The following is an 11,700-nucleotide window of genomic DNA, read 5'->3' on the forward strand; positions in this document are numbered from 1 at the left end:
AGTTTATTTCTATTGTGGGTCCCTGGCTAAGTATCAGTGACTACATCTCATTCATGTGTGTTCTTGTCATCAAGTGTCTTATACTAAATAAGCACTCAATAAACTGTTGGGTATAAGTTGGAGGTGATCTTTTTGTGCACTGTCTAAAGATTGTCATATTGTTCAAATAATGATTTCTATGCTGGCAGAGAGTTGAGTGCAGACCAGACTTTGGTATTATAACTTATATTTCTACATCATATCTACATATCCCTCTCTATGTCCTTATTGGTTTAATAAAAAGCTGATGGCCTATAGCAAAAGAAGAGAGAATAGGTGGGACTTCCAGCTGATATAGGAACTCTGGGAAAGTGTCAGGAGAGGAGAATTCACCAGCCAGTCACAGAGGAGGTAGGCTGAGACTGAAGGAGAGGTATCTAGGAAACCTCCTGGTAGAATTTAGATCAGAATAAATGGGCTAATTAGATTATCTGAGCTAGTTGGGAACAAGAGTAAGCAAAAACCTTAATCATGAAAAGTAAATACCTTTGTGTCTTTACTCAGAGCTGGGTCAGGCCTAGAAAGCCACATGGTTGTAGGTACATTCTAAGGAAGATTCTTCATTATTGTAATCCTACTTCAGGACACTCTTAGGTCAGTGATATCCCCTGTCTTCTCACTAATACAGACTGCCAATGTACAGTTGTTCATTGGCTTCATAAAATTATCTGGAATTTCTACCATGTACCAGGCTATCCTAGATGCTGGTATTGTCACCGTCAATGACAGTCAAATAAATCTCAGCTCGATTCTGTTTTGTTTCCTGGTCTCCTCTGCAGTGAAGGGGCACCGGATGGTTGGTGTTGGCCAACAGACTAAGCAGAGTGGGCACATTTCATTTACAGTCCAAAGCTATTCACAGCTAGTGGGCTTTCTTCTCCTCTTCTCCCTTGGAGTATTCTGAAGCCATGTGTTCTGAGGCCAGCACCGGATGGGATAATCTGAGTCGCCGAAACCTGGATGGAAGAGAGTAACTGTCCCCATATTTCTTGTTTGTACTTCCCCGACAATTGCAAAGCCACCTGAACAAAGGTGAGCCATGTGGTTACTATGGAGCAAGAATATGCCAGGCAGAGAGAACAAATGGCACGAGGATTGGCTTGGGAATGACTACAACCAGTTTTGTTGTGTTGAACCTATTTGGATGCTTGAATCAACTAGGAACCTGTGTATTCCATTTTAATTTATTCTTTTTTATTGAAACAATTTTTTTTAAAAAGAAACAGGTTTAGGTTTACAGTGAGATAGAGAGATGGGTTTAAAGATTGGTCATGTGTTTCCTGGCTCTGTCTTATATACCCAGCCTTTCTGGTGTCTGAATCCTTTGCAAGAGTGGCACATTAGTTACAATGGCTGGATCAGCACTGACACATTAATATCATCCAAGTAAATAGCATACACTTGTGCCCTGTGGATTTGGCAAATGCATAGTGATGCATAGCTGCCAACTTAGTAGCATATGGAATAATTTCGTGGCCCTCTTTCTCTGGTGCTGCCTCTGATATTCAGGCATCCCCTGCCTTCAGGAATGAAGTGGCTCACACTCCGTAGGAGATAGTGGGGTATGGACCACTCTCTCCATCTTTCCTGTGCTGCCTTCCCGATTGCTGGCATTAGGGTGGCCAGCCCTGCTGATTCCCACAGCTCATGCCAAGCTCTACTCATCACAGATTTCTACTTAGTCACTGTCTGCTTAAAACTTCTGTCCTGAGGAGACAAGTTAGCTAAATGCAGACATTCTTCTCTATCTTGCTGAGCTAGGCTGACTCTGTTCAAGAATATGGTGTAACTCAAAACACACTCTGAATTCTAAACAGCTCTTTCTGGTACTATTTCCAAAGGCCAGAAAAAATTATGATAATGTTATGTATGGAAAAATTTCAATATAAAAGTGGACACTGATTCACCTTTGTTTTTAAATGACAAATTGCTCTAAACGTTTCTATGTTTAGAGATGTATAAATGGAATGAGTTTCCTATAATAAACTTGGATGTTGTTCAGATCTCTCATAGCGGGAAAAGCTTTTCACAAGTAACTTGAATTGGCTATGATATCTATGATATCATTCACATATGTATATATGCACATATAAACAAACAGAAAACTAAGGAACGGACTCAGTTTTAGAATCTTATACATCTGTGAAACTAAAACAAATTTGTTAATTAAATGCAATAAAACTACCAAATAAAGAGAAATTCAAGTCTGCCATATTGATTTACTACAGGAAATGACATCCATCTGAAACTAAGTCACCCTCAAAACAACACTGTGTTGACCACAGTAGAACAGGGCAACAGCATGACCTATTTCATCCCATGCTATTCGATGGTTCATCCTCCCACCCACCTTTGTTAACTGGGCACACCAAGGCACAATTTGACTATGTTGGCCAGGTGTTGTGTTGCATGCCTTTAATCCCAGCACCTAGGAGGCAGACAGATCTCTGTGAATGCAAGGCCAGCCTGGCTTACATAGTGAGTCTCAGGCCAACCTGGTTTACACAGTGAGTTCCAGGACAGCTAGGGTTACACAGAGAGAACTTGTCTCAAACAAAACACAACACAACAAAACAAACAATCGGACTGTGCTTTGATATGGCCATACTCTTTATTTATAAATTGTTTTCTTATCTTTTTTCAAGTCTGTCACAGTTCTCTTAGTTCTCTTTGCTAACCACACATCCAAACATAGGTAGTGGAATTTCATTCCCAGGAAAACTATAAAAGGTTCCTATATTTGCAAACATTTTTAACCTCACTCTTAATTCAATGCACATTAAAACAAGAGTCCCTTTCATCTGTCACATTGACAAGGTTCTTAAAGATAGATGCTGGTAGGCATGTGTGATGGGCACTCCTGAATACTTACTGGGGGAATAAAATCTTACCTGACCTTCATGGAAAGCAATTTGGCCATCTTAAGAGATTTCAAAACCTCCGAGTTACTAATTTCAAATACAGCTTTTAATCCTAAAATAATAATTTTAAGCTACTGACAAAACAAAAAAAAGAATTTTGCATAAAGATATTCATGGAAATGTGGACGATGAAAGATAGACTCCCCCAATGTCCCAGAGTCAATGAAAGAATTTAAGGTACAGGCCTTCTTTAGGGATTCAGTGCTTATGGCTCCAGAAAATAATACTGCAAACAGTACTAAAGTGAGTCACACCAACTTTTTGATTTCTAAGTGTGTGCAAAACTACATTTACATTATTCTGTAGTATAGTCACTAAGTGCATCATAAAAAGTCAATGCCATACATAGGTCAATTAGATAAGCTTTATTGCTTCTACAACACCCACCCACAAGACTTCGATTTGCTTTTTGAAGTTATCTTGAATAAGTGAGTGATTTAATAATGCAACTCACCCTATTATTTTTGATATAAAGATGAACTACTAAAAGTAATAATTTGGAAAATAGTGCTTTTCGGTATCCACGTTTATTTGTAAAAGCAATGCTTCCCCTTCACCCGACAACTACCCACCCAACCTGACAATTCTGTGTTCGCCTTTCAAAAGAAAATGGATTAGCAGATACCACCAAGTCCAGCGAAACAAATTCCATATCTACTCCCACTGCCACCCCTACACCACCCCCACCGCACTCTGTATCCATCCGTCTGTCCGTCCGTCTGACTGTCCATTCATTTGTCGAATCTGAGACAGGTCTGTCTTTGCATCCCAGGATAGTTTGAACTCAATGTGATACTTCTGCCTCAGGCTTCAGCCTAGCATAGGTTCCAAGGATAGGTGTGATCCCTGACACCTGGCTTTGGGGTCAGTTTCTAGAAGGTCTGGTAAACTGAATGAAAGGGACTTTCCTCTCCCATCTGAGGACCTCTATTTATTAGATTGTGCTCCCTCTCCTGGTGACAGTCTGTCCCTAGAGGCCAGACCGAGTCTCCCTTTAAGGAGGGCGTGGAGCAGAGACTCCTACAGCCCACCACAGAGCCTCTCTGGGGAACAGAGCTTAAGCACACCCAAGACCTGAACACACTACGCGTGCTTGCGCTGCCCTCTTAGGGTCACTTGGGCCGGGCTTCGGTCAAGTCAGACTCAGGCTCAGGTAATGCATCTGGACGGCTGGGGCGGGGCGGGGCGGGGGAGCCTGCGGCCACCGTGGACTGATTCCGGAGTCTGGCTTCAGACTAGGTCAGCGCTTTTCACTCAGGAGAGCCGCACCCACGGTACTGTCCCTCCCACACCGCTCGCCACTCTTACCCCGTAGCGCTGTCATTCAGACTCTGGGGCCGGTTCCTCCTTGCCTGCAAAGTGTGCGCCCCCCCCATCCGAGGGCCACAAGGTAGAAGGTGGGGACACCCCTGTGTCTTGGCTAGTTGTCCAGATTTGGCACTCGGGAACAGAGGGATACAGCAATCCAGACTTTGGGTGTGCCAAATGGGAGTGTTTCAAAGAATTGGGGCTCAGTTTGCTAGTGACTATACTGCCTATCTACTATAACCCCACCCCCGAAAAAAACAAAACAAACAAAAAAACATCCAAGTAACATAATAAGCAGTGCTATTGTTGCTAACTCTATTCCAGGTGCACTGTTTGGGAGAAAATTGCACATAGTTGTGTATGGGTTTATGTTACACTTTTGTATTTAAAGTGTTTCCCATGAACCCACACACCTATGGTCACTTGATTTTTGACAAAGGAGCCAAAACCATCCAATGGAAAAAAGATAGCATTTTCAGCAAATGGTGCTGGTTCAACTGGAGGGCAACATGTAGAAGAATGCAGATCGATCCATTCTTATCACCCTGTACACAGCTTAAGTCCAAGTGGATCAAGGACCTCCACATCAAACCAGACACACTCAAACTAATAGAAGAAAAACTAGGGAAGCATCTGGAACACATGGGCACTGGAAAAAATTTCTTGAACAAAACACCAATGGCTTATGCTCTAAGATCAAGAATCGACAAATGGGATCTCATAAAACTGCAAAGCTTCTGTAAGGCAAAGGACACTGTGGTTAGGACAAAACGGCAACCAACAGATTGGGAAAAGATCTTTACCAATCCTACAACAGATAGAGGCCTTATATCCAAAATATACAAAGAACTCAAGAAGTTAGACCGCAGGGAGACAAATAACCCTATTAAAAAATGGGGTTCAGAGCTAAACAAAGAATTCACAGCTGAGGAATGCCGAATGGCTGAGAAACACCTAAAGAAATGTTCAACATCTTTAGTCATAAGGGAAATGCAAATCAAAACAACCCTGAGATTTCACCTCACACCAGTGAGAATGGCTAAGATCAAAATCTCAGGTGACAGCAGATGCTGGCGAGGATGTGGAGAAAGAGGAACACTCCTCCATTGTTGGTGGGATTGCAGACTGGTAAAACCATTCTGGAAATCAGTCTGGAGGTTCCTCAGAAAATTGGACATTGAACTGCCTGAGGATCCAGCTATACCTCTCTTGGGCATATACCCAAAAGATGCCTCAACATATAAAAGAGACACGTGCTCCACTATGTTCATCGCAGCCTTATTTATAATAGCCAGAAAATGGAAAGAACCCAGATGCCCTTCAACAGAGGAATGGATACAGAAAATGTGGTACATCTACACAATGGAATATTACTCAGCTATCAAAAACAACGAGTTTATGAAATTCGTAGGCAAATGGTTGGAACTGGAAAATATCATCCTGAGTGAGCTAACCCAATCACAGAAAGACATACATGGTATGCACTCATTGATAAGTGGCTATTAGCCCAAATGCTTGAATTACCCTAGATCCCTAGAACAAACGAAACTCAAGACGGATGATCAAAATGTGAATGCTTCACTCCTTCTTTAAATGAGGAAAAAGAATACCCTTGGCAGGGAAGGGAGAGGCAAAGATTAAAACAGACACTGAAGGAACACCCATTCAGAGCCTGCCCCACATGTGGCCCATACATATACAGCCACCCAATTAGACAAGATGGATGAAGCAAAGAAGTGCAGACCGACAGGAGCTGGATGTAGATCGCTCCTGAGAGACACAGCCAGAATACAGCAAATACAGATGCGAATGCCAGCAGCAAACCACTGAACTGAGAATAGGTCCCCCGTTGAAGGAATCAGAGAAAGAACTGGAAGAGCTTGAAGGGGCTCGAGACCCCAAAAGTACAACAATGTCAAGCAACCAGAGCTTCCAGGGACTAAGCCACTACCTAAAGACTATACATGGACTGACCCTGGACTCTGACCCCATAGGTAGCAATGAATATCCTAGTAAGAGCACCAGTGGAAGGGGAAGCACTGGGTCCTGCTAAGACTGAACCCCCAGTGAACTAGACTATGGGGGGAGGGCGGCAATGGGGGGAGGGTTGGGAGGGGAACACCCATAAGGAAGGGGAGGGGGGAGGGGGATGTTTGTCCGGAAACCGGGAAAGGGAATAACACTTGAAATGTATATAAGAAATACTCAAGTTAATAAAAAAAAAAAGTGTTTCCCGTATAGATTGAGGATGGAGGACTCTCATGTGTTTAAGTCATAGGTTTGCTCATGTTGACATTTAAGCAGAAAAGTATTAAATCCTCTAGAAGTGCTGACCTGGTCTGTAGACTACACAATAAAGATCAATGGAGCAGATTTGTTTAAACGAACTTTGTAGGTTTGAGGTGACTGCATTGGTGAGAAAATTTGTTATAGACCTCTAGCAGAAAAAGGTACTCATTCTTTTCTTTATATGTTTTTTTGTAATTGGATTGTTGGCAGTGGGTAAGTGCTTCCAGAATTTGAGAGGCTTTTGTTTGTTCATTTGTGACTCTTAGTGTTATCCCTCTAGTCCATAAACATAGCCACCAGGACAGGAGAAGTAAGGCCTTTGTATGTGTGCATGGTATATACATACAATTCTGCTTTTTCTGTGTTTAAGTATACATGTGTGTATATGCATGTGTATGACAGAAATTGGCATTGGATTTATTACAAAAAAGTTACTGTGTATGTGTGAATGTAGGGGTCGATGTGGGTACCTGAACATTTCAAAAGAGGGTTCACAGCCTTGTAGCTGGACTTACAAGCTGTTGTTGTGAGCTACCTCATGTTGGTGCTGGGAACCAAATTCTGGTCCTATGTAAGAAATCTATATACTGTTTAAGTTGCTGAGCCATCTCTACTGCCCCTCTATTTTATTTTGGAGACAGGACCTGTTGCTCAATGCACAGCCAGCTGATTCAACTAGATGTATGAGCTGGCAAACCTTCGGAACTGTGTGTCTATCTCTCCATGCTGGGTTTACACTCTCATGCCATCACGCTCAGCTTTTAAATGCAAGTTTTAGGGTATCAAATTCAGGTTCTCATATTTGTGCCTTAAACACTATATTGACTGAGCCATTCCCCCAGATTTACCTCTTTTGAAACAAAATTTTAATTGAATTATTGTTATTATTATGTATGTCCATGTGGCCTCTCAAGGCATACATGTGGTCAGAGCACACCTTTGTGAATTCCTCTCCTTCCCTCTTTACTTGGGAATGGAGTTCAGTTGTCATAGTTGCAGAGAAGTGCTTAGCCTCCTGAGCTATCTTAATGGTCTCCCACCTTGTTTTCGAGACAGGGTCTCTTACTACCCTGGAGACTGCTATGTAGGCTGTTCTGAGAGGTCACTGGGCCCAGAGATCTGTCTGTCTCTATCTCCCCTGTGCTGGGATTACAAAAGTGGGCTGCCCACTCTTTCTCTAACTATTCAATATAGTCCCAGGCAGAGCAATTAGACAACAAAAGGAGGTCAAAGGGAAACATATTGGAAAGTAAGAAGTCAAAATATCACTATTTGCAGATAATATAATAATATACTTAAGTGATCCCAAAAATTCCACCAGAGAACTACTAAGCCTGATAAACAACTTCAGCAAAGTGGCTGGGTATACAATTAACTCAAATAAATCAATAGCCTTCCTCTACTCAAAGGATAAAAAGGCTGAGAAAGAAATTAGGGAAATGACACCCTTCACAATAGTCCCAAATAACATAAAATACCTCAGTGTGACTAACAAAGCAAATGAAAGGTCAGTATGACAAGAACTTCAAGTCTGTGAAGAAAGAAATTGAAGAAGATCTTAGAAGATTGAAAGATGTCCCATTGGCAGGATTAATATAGTAAAAATGGCCATTTTGCTGAAAGCGATCTACAGATTCAATGCAAGAATCCAATTCTTCATGGAGTTAGAACAATTTGCAAATTCATTTGGAATAACAAAAAACCCAGGATAGCAAAAACTGTCCTCAACAATAAAGGACTTCTGGGGGAATCAGCATCCCTAACCTCCAGCTCTATTACAGAGCAAGAGTGATTAAAAACTGTATGGTATTGGTACAGAGACAAGCAGGTAGATCAATGAAATAGAATTGAAGATCTAGAAATGAACCCACATATCTATAGTCACTTGATCTTTTACAAAGGAGCTAAAACCATCCAATGGAAAAAAGACGGCATTTTCAACAAATGGTGCTATTTCAACTGGTGGTCAGCATATAGAAAGTGCAAATTAATCCATTCTTATTGACTTGTACAAAATCAAGTCCAAGTGGATCAAAGACCACCAGATAAAACTAGATACACTCAAACTAATAGACGAGAAAGTGAGGAAGAACCTCGAACACATATAATGGCACTTCTACCAGGGAGTAAGGACCATCCCGACATGTTTACCTGACATATGAAAATCTGTTGTCTGAACCTGTTGGTAGAAAAGTAGTTGAAATGTTTCTTAATGACTGGAGTAGCATTGCTTGATTATATGAGTGCGTGTTGGAATTTGCACGTTCTCTACCAGACATACCTTCTCATCTGAATATTTTCTCAGAAGTTCATGTTTATAATTATCGAACACTTATCCTTTTGTTATGGAACCACCAAAGGAAATTCAATTAGTGTCCAGTGGAATTCCATTCATCAAAAATTTCACATTTCTTTGGAAACAGTTAGCCAAAACTTAGGTTGCCGTAACTGTCACAATACCATTCTCCATTAACTTCAAGAAATGCTCAATAAACACCAAATGTTGTTCAGTTTTTACAGGTTTTGTTTGATACTCAAACACCATTAAATGCCATCAAACTCCCTACTGTTCCAATGCTGGGCTTGACTCAGAGAACTAACACCACCTACCAGTGTTTCTCCATATTACCACAATCATCCACCCACGCCAGACTGGCCTTCAGGAACATGTACTGCATTGACATATACTGCTGTAGTCAAGGCATCGTGGCAATACAGGACAGTGCCTACAGTCTTTTTGATAACAGCCAGTTAGTTGAAGGCCTCTATCCTGCACCAGGATTAAAGACTTTCCTGAACATGCTTGTTGAAAGCAATCATGGTGCTCGGAGAAGATCTGTAAATGAGGATGATAACCCTCCTTCTCCTATAGGAGGTGATACGATGGACTCTTTAGTATCACGGCTCCAGCCACCTCAGCAACAGTCATTTCCAAAGCAACCAGGGACATCAGGTGCTTACCCTCTTACTTCGCCTCCTACATCCTATCATAGCACAGTTAATCAGTTCCCCTCTGATACGCACACAGTATCCAGGAAATCTGCATGCTCCAAGCTCCCTCAGCGGGGCTCTGAGAGCCCCATCACCAGTATCATTTGTTCCAACTCTCTCTCATCCTTGCATGGAATCTCAATAGGGCCAGGGGCCAGTTTTGCTAGTCCACATGGAACTGTTAACGCTAGATCTCCATACACTATGGTATCACCACGTGGACAAGCAGGAAACTGGCCTGGGTCTCCTCAAGTCTTGGGACCCTTACCAGCAACCCCTTTTGCCTGGAATGTCACCAGCTAACCCATCTCTACATTCTCCTGGTCCAGATGTTTCTCATTCCCCTCGAGCTGGCACAAGTTCCCAGACATGCCTCCGCCTCGAAAACTACCTCAGTGCTCCTGGGCAGCATCCATACCCACCATTTTCACTCACAGTGCCTTGAACATTCTACTTCTACCCTCTCCAATGCCAGGCCTTGTGCCTTTGTTCCCCACTTGAGAGATTCCTTGGATCTGTCATCATGAGACCACACCGTCAAAGAATTATCCAACAGGAAACGTTGCAGCTGATCATTTCCAATGAGCCTGGTGTAATCTTGTTCGAGACAGATGCCCTGAAATGCAGAGTAGCCCTTAGTCCCAAAACCAACCAGACCCTTCAGCTAAAAGTGACGCCTGAAAGTGCAGGACAATGGAAACATGATGAGTTTCAAGGTTTGGAGAAATTCTTCGAAACAAGAGTTGCAGGACCACCATTTAAAGCCAACACACTTATAGCCTTCACCAAGCTGTTGGGAGCACCGACACACATTCTCCGGGACTGTGTGCATATAATGAAGTTAGAGCTGTTCCCAGACCAAGCAACACAGCTGGAATGGAATGTTCAGTTTTGCCTCACCATCCCTCCCAGTTTGCCACCAATTGCACCTCTTGGGACACCAGCTGTGGTCCTGAAATCCAAAATGCTAGTTTTTCTTCACCTAACTCAGAAAACATCAATCCCTCTCACAAGAACCTGTTAGTATAATAGTCTAGTTATTTATGATATGGCTTCAGGTACCACTCAGCAGGCAGACTTCCTAGACAGCAGATCTCTTCTGTTGCCGCGCCAGTGATGGACAGCAACATTCCGAAGAGGTTTGCAGAGAGGAACCCTCCAGGACAAGGTGAACGCATATTTGCAGCTGTTCGTGATTTAATGGCTAATCTTACACTGCCCCCTGGTGGGCATCCATAGATACTATTGTTTTTAAACGAGGAAGGCTGACAAATGAAACAATACATACACACACAAAAAGGCTGAATTCAGCCATCAGTTTTAAAATGGAAAATGACTTTATTTTTTAACCCCTAAGGGCTAAATATTCTAAACTGGCAACATTTTCAGGGTGCATTCGTCAAAAAGGCCATCAATTTTTTTTGTATGTTGATCTTGTATAGTGTGTTTAAATGTGACACATTTCAAACTAGGTAACAGATCAGTGTCCATGTGCCAGTAATAGATTTAATAGTCTGTTTTATCCTATAAAAATGAAAATGCCAAACATGTTTATTTAATTGTTTCTTATGTTTTGGGTGTAATGATCCTTTTTGATTTTTGTTTTATTTTATTTTAAGGTAGGTCTGTCAGTTTTAAATATGTAAAACTGTGACAAACTTTATATTGAAGCTGTATTTTAATATGACCTCTTTTAATCCTTACTCAGAAATGTTTTTGGGAGTTGTTAAACATATTCCAGAAAAGCAATATTTAATAAAACTAGGATGTAAAAGAGAGACTCACTTGTGTGTGTATAAGCTCTCTAGAGTTATTATGGCTTCCTTTAATCTTTAATGTAGTGGGGCCAGTCAGTTGTTTAACTATATATGTCTGAAATTTGACCAAGAACATTTTGTTTTAAGGTTAGTTTCTTCAGACGTTCCTAACACGACTGGTGATAACACTTAGCACCTCACTATTCCTCAATCTTGGATTTGGATTAAATGGAAGAGCTTTGTCTTTGAAAAGAGACAGTGATTTATAATGATCAAGGACCCCAAATGATATAATTCTCCTGTGTGAGAAAATGGGAACCATTTTATTAGTAAAACGCCATCTTTAAGGTATACTTCTGCACACAGCATTAACTAGGAAGCAAAGAACGTGAGTG

General features: G+C 41.6%; 1 pseudogene; it reads left to right on the top strand.

Moving 5' to 3' along the window:
- Window positions 1-947: 947 nt before the first annotated feature.
- LOC147996190 (mediator of RNA polymerase II transcription subunit 14 pseudogene) lies at window positions 948-10,851 on the top strand (annotated as a pseudogene).
- Window positions 10,852-11,700: the final 849 nt, after the last annotated feature.

This window comes from Rattus norvegicus, chromosome 2 (assembly GCF_021556685.1).
Source record: "Rattus norvegicus strain SHRSP/BbbUtx chromosome 2, alternate assembly SHRSP_T2T, whole genome shotgun sequence".
Lineage (NCBI taxonomy): Eukaryota > Metazoa > Chordata > Mammalia > Rodentia > Muridae > Rattus > Rattus norvegicus.